We start from the raw sequence: 9,507 nt of genomic DNA, 5'->3' as shown, positions 1-9,507 counted from the left end.
AGGCCATGACCATCAACCTAACCCTGACCCTAACAGTGACCCTGATCCAAACCTAACACTAACCCTGAGACTGAATGTGAGCCTGACCCTAACTCTACCCCTAAACGTAACCTTAACCCTGACACTACCACGGGTCCTCCGCTGATCCTATCGCTGAACCTAACCCTAACACTATACTCTAACCCTTCCTCGAACCCTGACCCTAAACATGTCTAACCCTAACCCTCAACCTAACTCTAACCCTAACACTAACCCTAAACTTTAACAATAACCCTTACCCTATACCTGCCTATGATCCTAACCCTAACCCTGAACTTTGCCTCTACCAGACCCTGACCCTAAACCTGGCCCTGGCCCTGACCCTAAACCTAGCCATGACACTAACACTGACCACTACATAACCTTGTCCCTAACCCAAATGTGGACTTTGAACCAATACCTGATCCTGACCCTAAACCTGACACTGGCTCTAAACTTCACCCTGACCCTGACCCAGGCCATGATCATAAACCTAACCCTGAGCCTAATAGTGATCCCGACCCTGACCTGAACACTAAACCTGAGCCTGGCTGTTAGCCTACCCTACTCTAACCGTAAATGTAACACTGACCCTGACACTAACGCGGGCCCTACCCCGAATCCTATTGCTGAAACTAACCCTAACACTAACCCCTAACCTACCACGGACCCTGACCCTAACAAGTTCTAACCCTAACCATCAACCTAACGCTAACCCTAACACTAACGCTGAACTTTAACAATAACCCTGACCCTATAGCTGACTATGATCATAACCCTAACCCTGAACTTTGCCTATACCAGACACTGACCCTAAACCTAACCCTGAAAATTGCTATTAGGGACCCTGATCCTAAACCTGACCATGGCCCTGACCCTAAACCTAACCATGACAGTAACACTGACTACTGCATAACCTTGTCCCAACCCAAATGTGGACGTAGAACCAATACCTGATCCTGACCCTAAACCTGACACTGCCCTAAACTATACCCTGACCCTGACGCAGGCCATGACCATAAACCTAACCCTGACCCTAACACAGACCCTAACCCTGACCCTAACACTAACCCTGACACTGAATGTGAGCCTGACCCTAACTCTACCCCTAAACGTAACCCTGACCCTGACACTAACACGTGCCCTCCGCGAATCCTATCGCTGAAACTAACCCTAACACTAAACCCTAACCCTACCACGGACCCTGACCCTAACGAGGGCTAACCCTAACTCTCAACCTAACTCTAACCCTAAACCTAACCCTAAACATAAACAATAACCCGGACCCTATGCCTGATTATGATCATTACCCTTACCCGGAACTTTGCATATAGCAGACCCTGACCCTAAATCTGACCCTGGCCCAGACTCTAAACAGAACCATGACCCTAACAATGACCACTAAATAATCATGTCCCTGACCCGAATGTGGACTTTAAACCAATACCTGAACCTGACCGTAAACCTGACACTGGCCCTAGACTTCACCATGACCCTGACCCAGGCAAAGACTATAAACCTAACCCTGACTCTAACAGTGATGCTGACCCTGACCCTAACACTAACCCTGACATTGAATGGGAGCCTGACCCTAACTCTAACCCTAAACGTAACCCGCACCCTGACACTAACACGGGCCCTGACCCGAAACCTAACGCTGAACCTAACCCTAAAACTAACCCCTAACATTATCCCTGACACTGACCCAAACCCGGTCTAACCCTAACCCTCAACCTAGCTCTAACCCTAACCCGAAACCCACTTTAACAATTATCCTAACCCTCTCCCTGAACCTGATCATAACCCTAACTCTGAACATTGCCTATGTCAGAACTTAACCTTAAAACTGACCCTGGCCTTGACCTTAACTCTGACCCTAACCCTGACTGTAAACCTAACTCTGACCCAATCCGTGATCCTGAACAGAATCGTCACCCTAAATCTCACCCTGATCCTGAACCTACTCATAAAACAGAACCTAAACATAAAGCTGGCCTTACCATAACCATGAACCTAACCCTGACCCTGACCCCAACCCTGACAATAAACCTGTCCCAAATCTAAACCTGACCCTGACATGAACCGTGCCCCCAAAACAAAACTTGAACCTGACCCTAAATCTGACCATGACCCTGAACCTGACCCTTAACCTAATCGTCACCCTAAAACTGACCCTGACCCTGACTGTGACCATAATGCTAACCGTGACCCTACTGACCCTAAACCTAACCATGAACCTAACCCTAACCCTGACCCCTACCCTAAGCCTTACGCTAACCCTGACCTCAACGACGTCTAACCCTAACCCTGACCCTAAGTCTTTCTTAACCCTAACCCTAACACTAACCTAGTCTAAACCCAGCTCTGTTCCTTCCAGCGGGGACAACAGCTGCACCTAGTCCTCCCAGGGGGTGGGAGGAGGCTGTATGGGGGTCACTGCATGGGCACTGCGTTGAGTGGAGTGTGAGCCTTGAGCAGCTTGGGGACCAGTGGCTCAGGGAGCTCTGGTGGAGCAGGAAGTTCGGTAAGGAGCCCCCAGGCAGTGGTGACCTCACTTCCCTGACGACAGAGCCCAAGGGAATTGAAACCCACGTATCCAGGCACCCCATTACAGAGAAACCCCCAATGCCCAGCTCATATCTAGGCACATCCTAAAGGAAGCGACATGTTCTTCTGCTGTACTGAAGCTGAGAGGATGCAGGGAGAAGACAGCTCGCCCGCCAGACAAGTCCCCTACCTGGCAGGTCATATCAGGTTTCCCCAACGCTTCAGGCCCTTTGGCTAATAAACTCAAATGGGGACACCAGGGGGCTCAGAGTCAGAGAGGCCCACACCTTCTTATCGACCAGTGTAGCCCTAGGTCTCCTCCCTGTCTCTGCTCTGTGTGTGTGTGTGTGTGTGTGTGTGTGTGTTTGTGCATGTGTGTGTGTGCCACTGGGTTTCTGTGTCTGTGTGTAAAGAGGACCTGGCTATGCCATCGTGGGTGGAGATGACCCAAGCAGGATCAGGCTGATGAGGGTTTAGATATCTGGTGGGCAAGTCATGTTCACACCCCAGTTTAAGGCTGGTTAAGTTGGATCGGGTGTAGGGTATACACCCTTCTGCCCAGGGTTTATCCTGAGACCCTGAACGGATGGGTCCATGACCCAGGATCAGGGATAACCCTAACAGAACCACTAACCCTGACCCTGAAACTGACTGTGAGCCTGCCCTATACCTAACCCAAGCCCTGACCCTGACCCTGACCCTGACCCTGACTGTGATCCTGACGTTAAACCTAAACCTAAGCCTGACACTGACCCTGATGTGGACCCTGAACCCAAACCTAACTCTGACATTACCGTAACCATGACTGAAACCTAACTAGGACCCTGACCCTGACCCTAATCCTAATCCTGACGCTGACCTAACCCGGACGCTAACCCTAAGCCTGAACGTGACTGTGAGCCTGACGCTAGCCCTAAAACTAAAGGTAACTCTAACCATGAACCTCTACGGACCCTGAACCTAAACCTAACGCTGAACCTGACCCTAACACTAACCCCTACCCTAAACCAAACCCTAACCCTGACCTTATGCTGTCTAACCAACCCTAACCATAACCCTACTTCTAAATCTAACCCAAACCCCATCCAAAACCCTACCGCCAAAACCTACGTGTGACACTGAACCGAATATTGACCCTCTACCAAAGCTTGACCCTCAACCTGACCCTGGCCCTGACCTTCATCTGACCGTGACCCTGACCCTAATCCAAACCATGACACTACACTAACCACTACATAAACCTGTCCCTGACCCGAATGTGGATTTTAAACCCACCTAAACCTGACCCTCAACCTGACACTTGTGCTAAACTTCACCCTGAGCGTGACCCAGACCATGACCAAAAACCTAACCTTTACCCTAACAGTGACCCCGACCCTGACCTGAAAACTAAACCTGACCGTGACTGTGAGCCTGACCTTAACTCGAACCATAAATGTAACTCTGACCCTGACGCTGACACTGGCCCTCCTCGAATCCTATTGCTGATCCTAACCCTAACACTAACCCCTAAACCTACCACGGACACACACCCTAACAAATTCTTACCCTAACAGTCAACCTAACGCTAACCCTAACACTAACCCTAAACTTAAACAATAACCATGACCCTATACCTGATAATGATCATAACCCTAACCCGGAACGTTGCCTATACCAGACCCTGACCCTAAATCACCCTCACCCTGACCCTAAACCTAACCATGACCCTCACAATGACCACAACATAACCCTGTCCCTGACCCGAATGTGGACTTTAAACCAATACCTGATCCTACCATAAACCTGACACTGGCCCTAGACTTCACCCTGACCCCGACCCAGGCAAAGACCATAAACTTAACTCTGACCCAAACAATGACCCTGACCCTGAAACTAACACTAAACCTGACACTGAATGAGAGCCTGACCCTAACTCTAACCCTAAACGTAACCCTGACACTGACACTAACATGGCCCCTGACCTGAAACCTAAGGCTGAACCTAACCCTAAAAAAACCCCTAACATTATCCCTGACACTGACCCTATCCCAGTCTAACCCTAACCCTCAACCTATCTCTAAGCCTAACTCTAACCTCACTTTAACAATTATCCTGACCCTCTCTCTGAACCTGATCATAACCCTAACTCTGAACATTGCCTATGTCAGAACTTAACCTTAAAACTGACCCTGACCTTGACCTTAACACTGACCCTAACCCTGACTGTAAACCTAACTCTGACCCAATCCGTGAGCCTGAACGGATTAGTAACCCTAAAGCTAACCCTGATCCTGAACCTACTCATAAAACAGAACCTAAACATAAAGCTGACCTTACCATAACCATAAACCTAATCCTGACCCTGACCCTAACCCTGACACTAAACTAGTCCCAAACCTAACCCTGACCCTGACATGAACCGTGCCCCCAAAACAAAACTTGAACCTGACCCTAAATCTGAACATGACCCTGAACCTGACCCTTAACCTAACCGTCACCCTAAAACTGACCCTGACCCTGACTCTGACAGTAATGGTAACCCTGACCCTATTGTGAGCCTGACCCTAAACCTAACCATGAACCTAACCCTAACCCTGACCCCTACCCTAACCCTAACACTAACCCTGACCCCAACGATGTCTCACCCTAACCCTAACCCTAAGTCTCTCGCTAACACTAACCCTAACCCTAACCCTAACCCTAACCCTATCCCTAACCCTAACCTTAACACGGTCTGAACCCATCTCTGTTCCCAGAAGCGGGGACAATAGTTGCATCCAGGACTCCCAGGGGCTGGGATTGGCTGTGTGGGGGTCACTGGATGAACAGGGCATGGAGTGGTGGGTGAGCCGTGAGCAGCTAGGGGATGGGCACGCTCAGGGTGCTCTGGTGGGAGCAGAAAGTTTGGTAAGGAGCCCCCATTCAATGGTGACCTCACTTCCCTGACGACAGAGCCCAACGGAATTAGAATCCACGTATCCAGGCACCCCATTACAGAGAAAACCCCCCTGCCCAGCTCATTTCTAGGCACATCCTAAAGGAAGCGACATGTTCTTCTGCTGTACTGAAGCCCTGAGGATGCAGGGAGAAGAGAGCTCACCCACCATACACGTCCCCTCACTGGCAGGTCATATCAGGCTTCCCCAACGCCTCAGGCCCTTTGGCAAATAAAATCAAAAGGTGACACCAGGGGGCTCAGAGTCAGAGACTCCCACACCTTTTAATTGAGCGGTATAGCTCTAAGTCTCCTCCGTGTGTGTGTGTGTGTGCGTGTGTGTGTGTGTGCGCGCGCGCGCGCGCCTCTGGGTGTCTGTGGCTCTGTGTGTAAAGAGGACCTGGCCATGCCATCGTGGGTGAAGATGTCCCAAGCAGGAGCAGGCTGATGAGGGGTTAGATGCCTGGTGGGCAGGTCATGTTTACATCCCAGTGTAATGCTGGCTAAGTGGGATCGGGTGTGGGGTCTACAGCCTTCTGCCCAGGGTTTTTCCTGAGAACCTAAAGGGAGGGGACAATGAACCAGGAGCGGGGAGAACCCTAACAGTAACCACTGACCCTGACCCTGAACTGTGAGCCTGCCCCAAACCCTAACCCGAGCCCTGACCCTGACCCTGACCCTAACCCTGACCGTGATCCTGACCTGAACCCTAAACCTAAACCTAAGCCTGATGCTGACCCTGATCCGGACCCTGAACCTAAACCTAAGTCTGAGATAACCTAACTATGACTCATCCCTAAACAGGACCCTGACCTGACCCTAATCCTAATCCTGACGCTGACCTAACCCTGACCCTAACCCTAACCCTGACCCTGACTGTGCCTGACCCTAAACCTAAACCTAAAGGTAACCCTAACACTGACCCTAATATGGACCCTGTACCCAAACCGAACACTGACCCTGACCCTAACACTAACCCCTACCCTAAACCAAACCCTCACCCTGACCTTACCCTGTCTAACCCTAACCCTCACGATAACACTACTTCTAACTCTAACCCTAACCCCATCCCAAACTTTTCCCCTAAACCTAACTGTGAACCTGAACCGAACATAAAGCAATGACTGAACCTAAACCTGACCCTGGCCCTGACCTTCACCTGACTCTGACCCTGACCCTAATCCTAACCATGACCTTAACACTGACCACTACATAACCCTGTCCCTGACCCGAATGTGGACTTTAACCAATACCTGATCCTGACACTAAACCTGACACTGGCCCTAAACTTCACCATGACCCTGACCCAGGCCATGACCATCAACCTAACCCTGACCCTAACAGTGACCCTGATCCAAACCTAACACTAACCCTGAGACTGAATGTGAGCCTGACCCTAACTCTACCCCTAAACGTAACCTTAACCCTGACACAACCACGGGTCCTCCGCTGATCCTATCGCTGAACCTAACCCTAACACTATACTCTAACCCTTCCTCGAACCCTGACCCTAAACATGTCTAACCCTAACCCTCAACCTAACTCTAACCCTAACACTAACCCTAAACTTTAACAATAACCCTTACCCTATACCTGCCTATGATCCTAACCCTAACCCTGAACTTTGCCTCTACCAGACCCTGACCCTAAACCTGGCCCTGGCCCTGACCCTAAACCTAGCCATGACACTAACACTGACCACTACATAACCTTGTCCCTAACCCAAATGTGGACTTTGAACCAATACCTGATCCTGACCCTAAACCTGACACTGGCTCTAAACTTCACCCTGACCCTGACCCAGGCCATGATCATAAACCTAACCCTGAGCCTAATAGTGATCCCGACCCTGACCTGAACACTAAACCTGAGCCTGGCTGTTAGCCTACCCTACTCTAACCGTAAATGTAACACTGACCCTGACACTAACGCGGGCCCTACCCCGAATCCTATTGCTGAAACTAACCCTAACACTAACCCCTAACCTACCACGGACCCTGACCCTAACAAGTTCTAACCCTAACCATCAACCTAACGCTAACCCTAACACTAACGCTGAACTTTAACAATAACCCTGACCCTATAGCTGACTATGATCATAACCCTAACCCTGAACTTTGCCTATACCAGACACTGACCCTAAACCTAACCCTGAAAATTGCTATTAGGGACCCTGATCCTAAACCTGACCATGGCCCTGACCCTAAACCTAACCATGACAGTAACACTGACTACTGCATAACCTTGTCCCAACCCAAATGTGGACGTAGAACCAATACCTGATCCTGACCCTAAACCTGACACTGCCCTAAACTATACCCTGACCCTGACGCAGGCCATGACCATAAACCTAACCCTGACCCTAACACAGACCCTAACCCTGACCCTAACACTAACCCTGACACTGAATGTGAGCCTGACCCTAACTCTACCCCTAAACGTAACCCTGACCCTGACACTAACACGTGCCCTCCGCGAATCCTATCGCTGAAACTAACCCTAACACTAAACCCTAACCCTACCACGGACCCTGACCCTAACGAGGGCTAACCCTAACTCTCAACCTAACTCTAACCCTAAACCTAACCCTAAACATAAACAATAACCCGGACCCTATGCCTGATTATGATCATTACCCTTACCCGGAACTTTGCATATAGCAGACCCTGACCCTAAATCTGACCCTGGCCCAGACTCTAAACAGAACCATGACCCTAACAATGACCACTAAATAATCATGTCCCTGACCCGAATGTGGACTTTAAACCAATACCTGAACCTGACCGTAAACCTGACACTGGCCCAAGACTTCACCATGACCCTGACCCAGGCAAAGACTATAAACCTAACCCTGACTCTAACAGTGATGCTGACCCTGACCCTAACACTAACCCTGACATTGAATGGGAGCCTGACCCTAACTCTAACCCTAAACGTAACCCGCACCCTGACACTAACACGGGCCCTGACCCGAAACCTAACGCTGAACCTAACCCTAAAACTAACCCCTAACATTATCCCTGACACTGACCCAAACCCGGTCTAACCCTAACCCTCAACCTAGCTCTAACCCTAACCCGAAACCCACTTTAACAATTATCCTAACCCTCTCCCTGAACCTGATCATAACCCTAACTCTGAACATTGCCTATGTCAGAACTTAACCTTAAAACTGACCCTGGCCTTGACCTTAACTCTGACCCTAACCCTGACTGTAAACCTAACTCTGACCCAATCCGTGATCCTGAACAGAATCGTCACCCTAAATCTCACCCTGATCCTGAACCTACTCATAAAACAGAACCTAAACATAAAGCTGGCCTTACCATAACCATGAACCTAACCCTGACCCTGACCCCAACCCTGACAATAAACCTGTCCCAAATCTAAACCTGACCCTGACATGAACCTTGCCCCCACACCAAAACTTGAACCTGACTCTAAATCTGACCATGACACTGAACCTGACCCTAAAACTAACCGTCATCCTAACACTGACCCTGTCCCTGACTGTGACCATAACGCTAACCGTGACCCTACTGACCCTAAACCTAACCATGAACCTAACCCTAACCCTGACCCCTACCCTAAGCCTTACGCTAACCCTGACCTCAACGACGTCTAACCCTAACCCTGACCCTAAGTCTTTCTTAACCCTAACCCTAACACTAACCTAGTCTAAACCCAGCTCTGTTCCTTCCAGCGGGGACAACAGCTGCACCTAGTCCTCCCAGGGGGTGGGAGGAGGCTGTATGGGGGTCACTGCATGGGCACTGCGTTGAGTGGAGTGTGAGCCTTGAGCAGCTTGGGGACCAGTGGCTCAGGGAGCTCTGGTGGAGCAGGAAGTTCGGTAAGGAGCCCCCAGGCAGTGGTGACCTCACTTCCCTGACGACAGAGCCCAAGGGAATTGAAACCCACGTATCCAGGCACCCCATTACAGAGAAACCCCCAATGCCCAGCTCATATCTAGGCACATCCTAAAGGAAGCGACATGTTCTTCTGCTGTACTGAAGCTGAGAGGATGC

The sequence above is a fragment of the Mustela lutreola genome, chromosome Y, assembly GCF_030435805.1.
Source record: "Mustela lutreola isolate mMusLut2 chromosome Y, mMusLut2.pri, whole genome shotgun sequence".
Classification (NCBI taxonomy): domain Eukaryota; kingdom Metazoa; phylum Chordata; class Mammalia; order Carnivora; family Mustelidae; genus Mustela; species Mustela lutreola.
Note: the sequence above shows the minus strand (reverse complement) of the source record.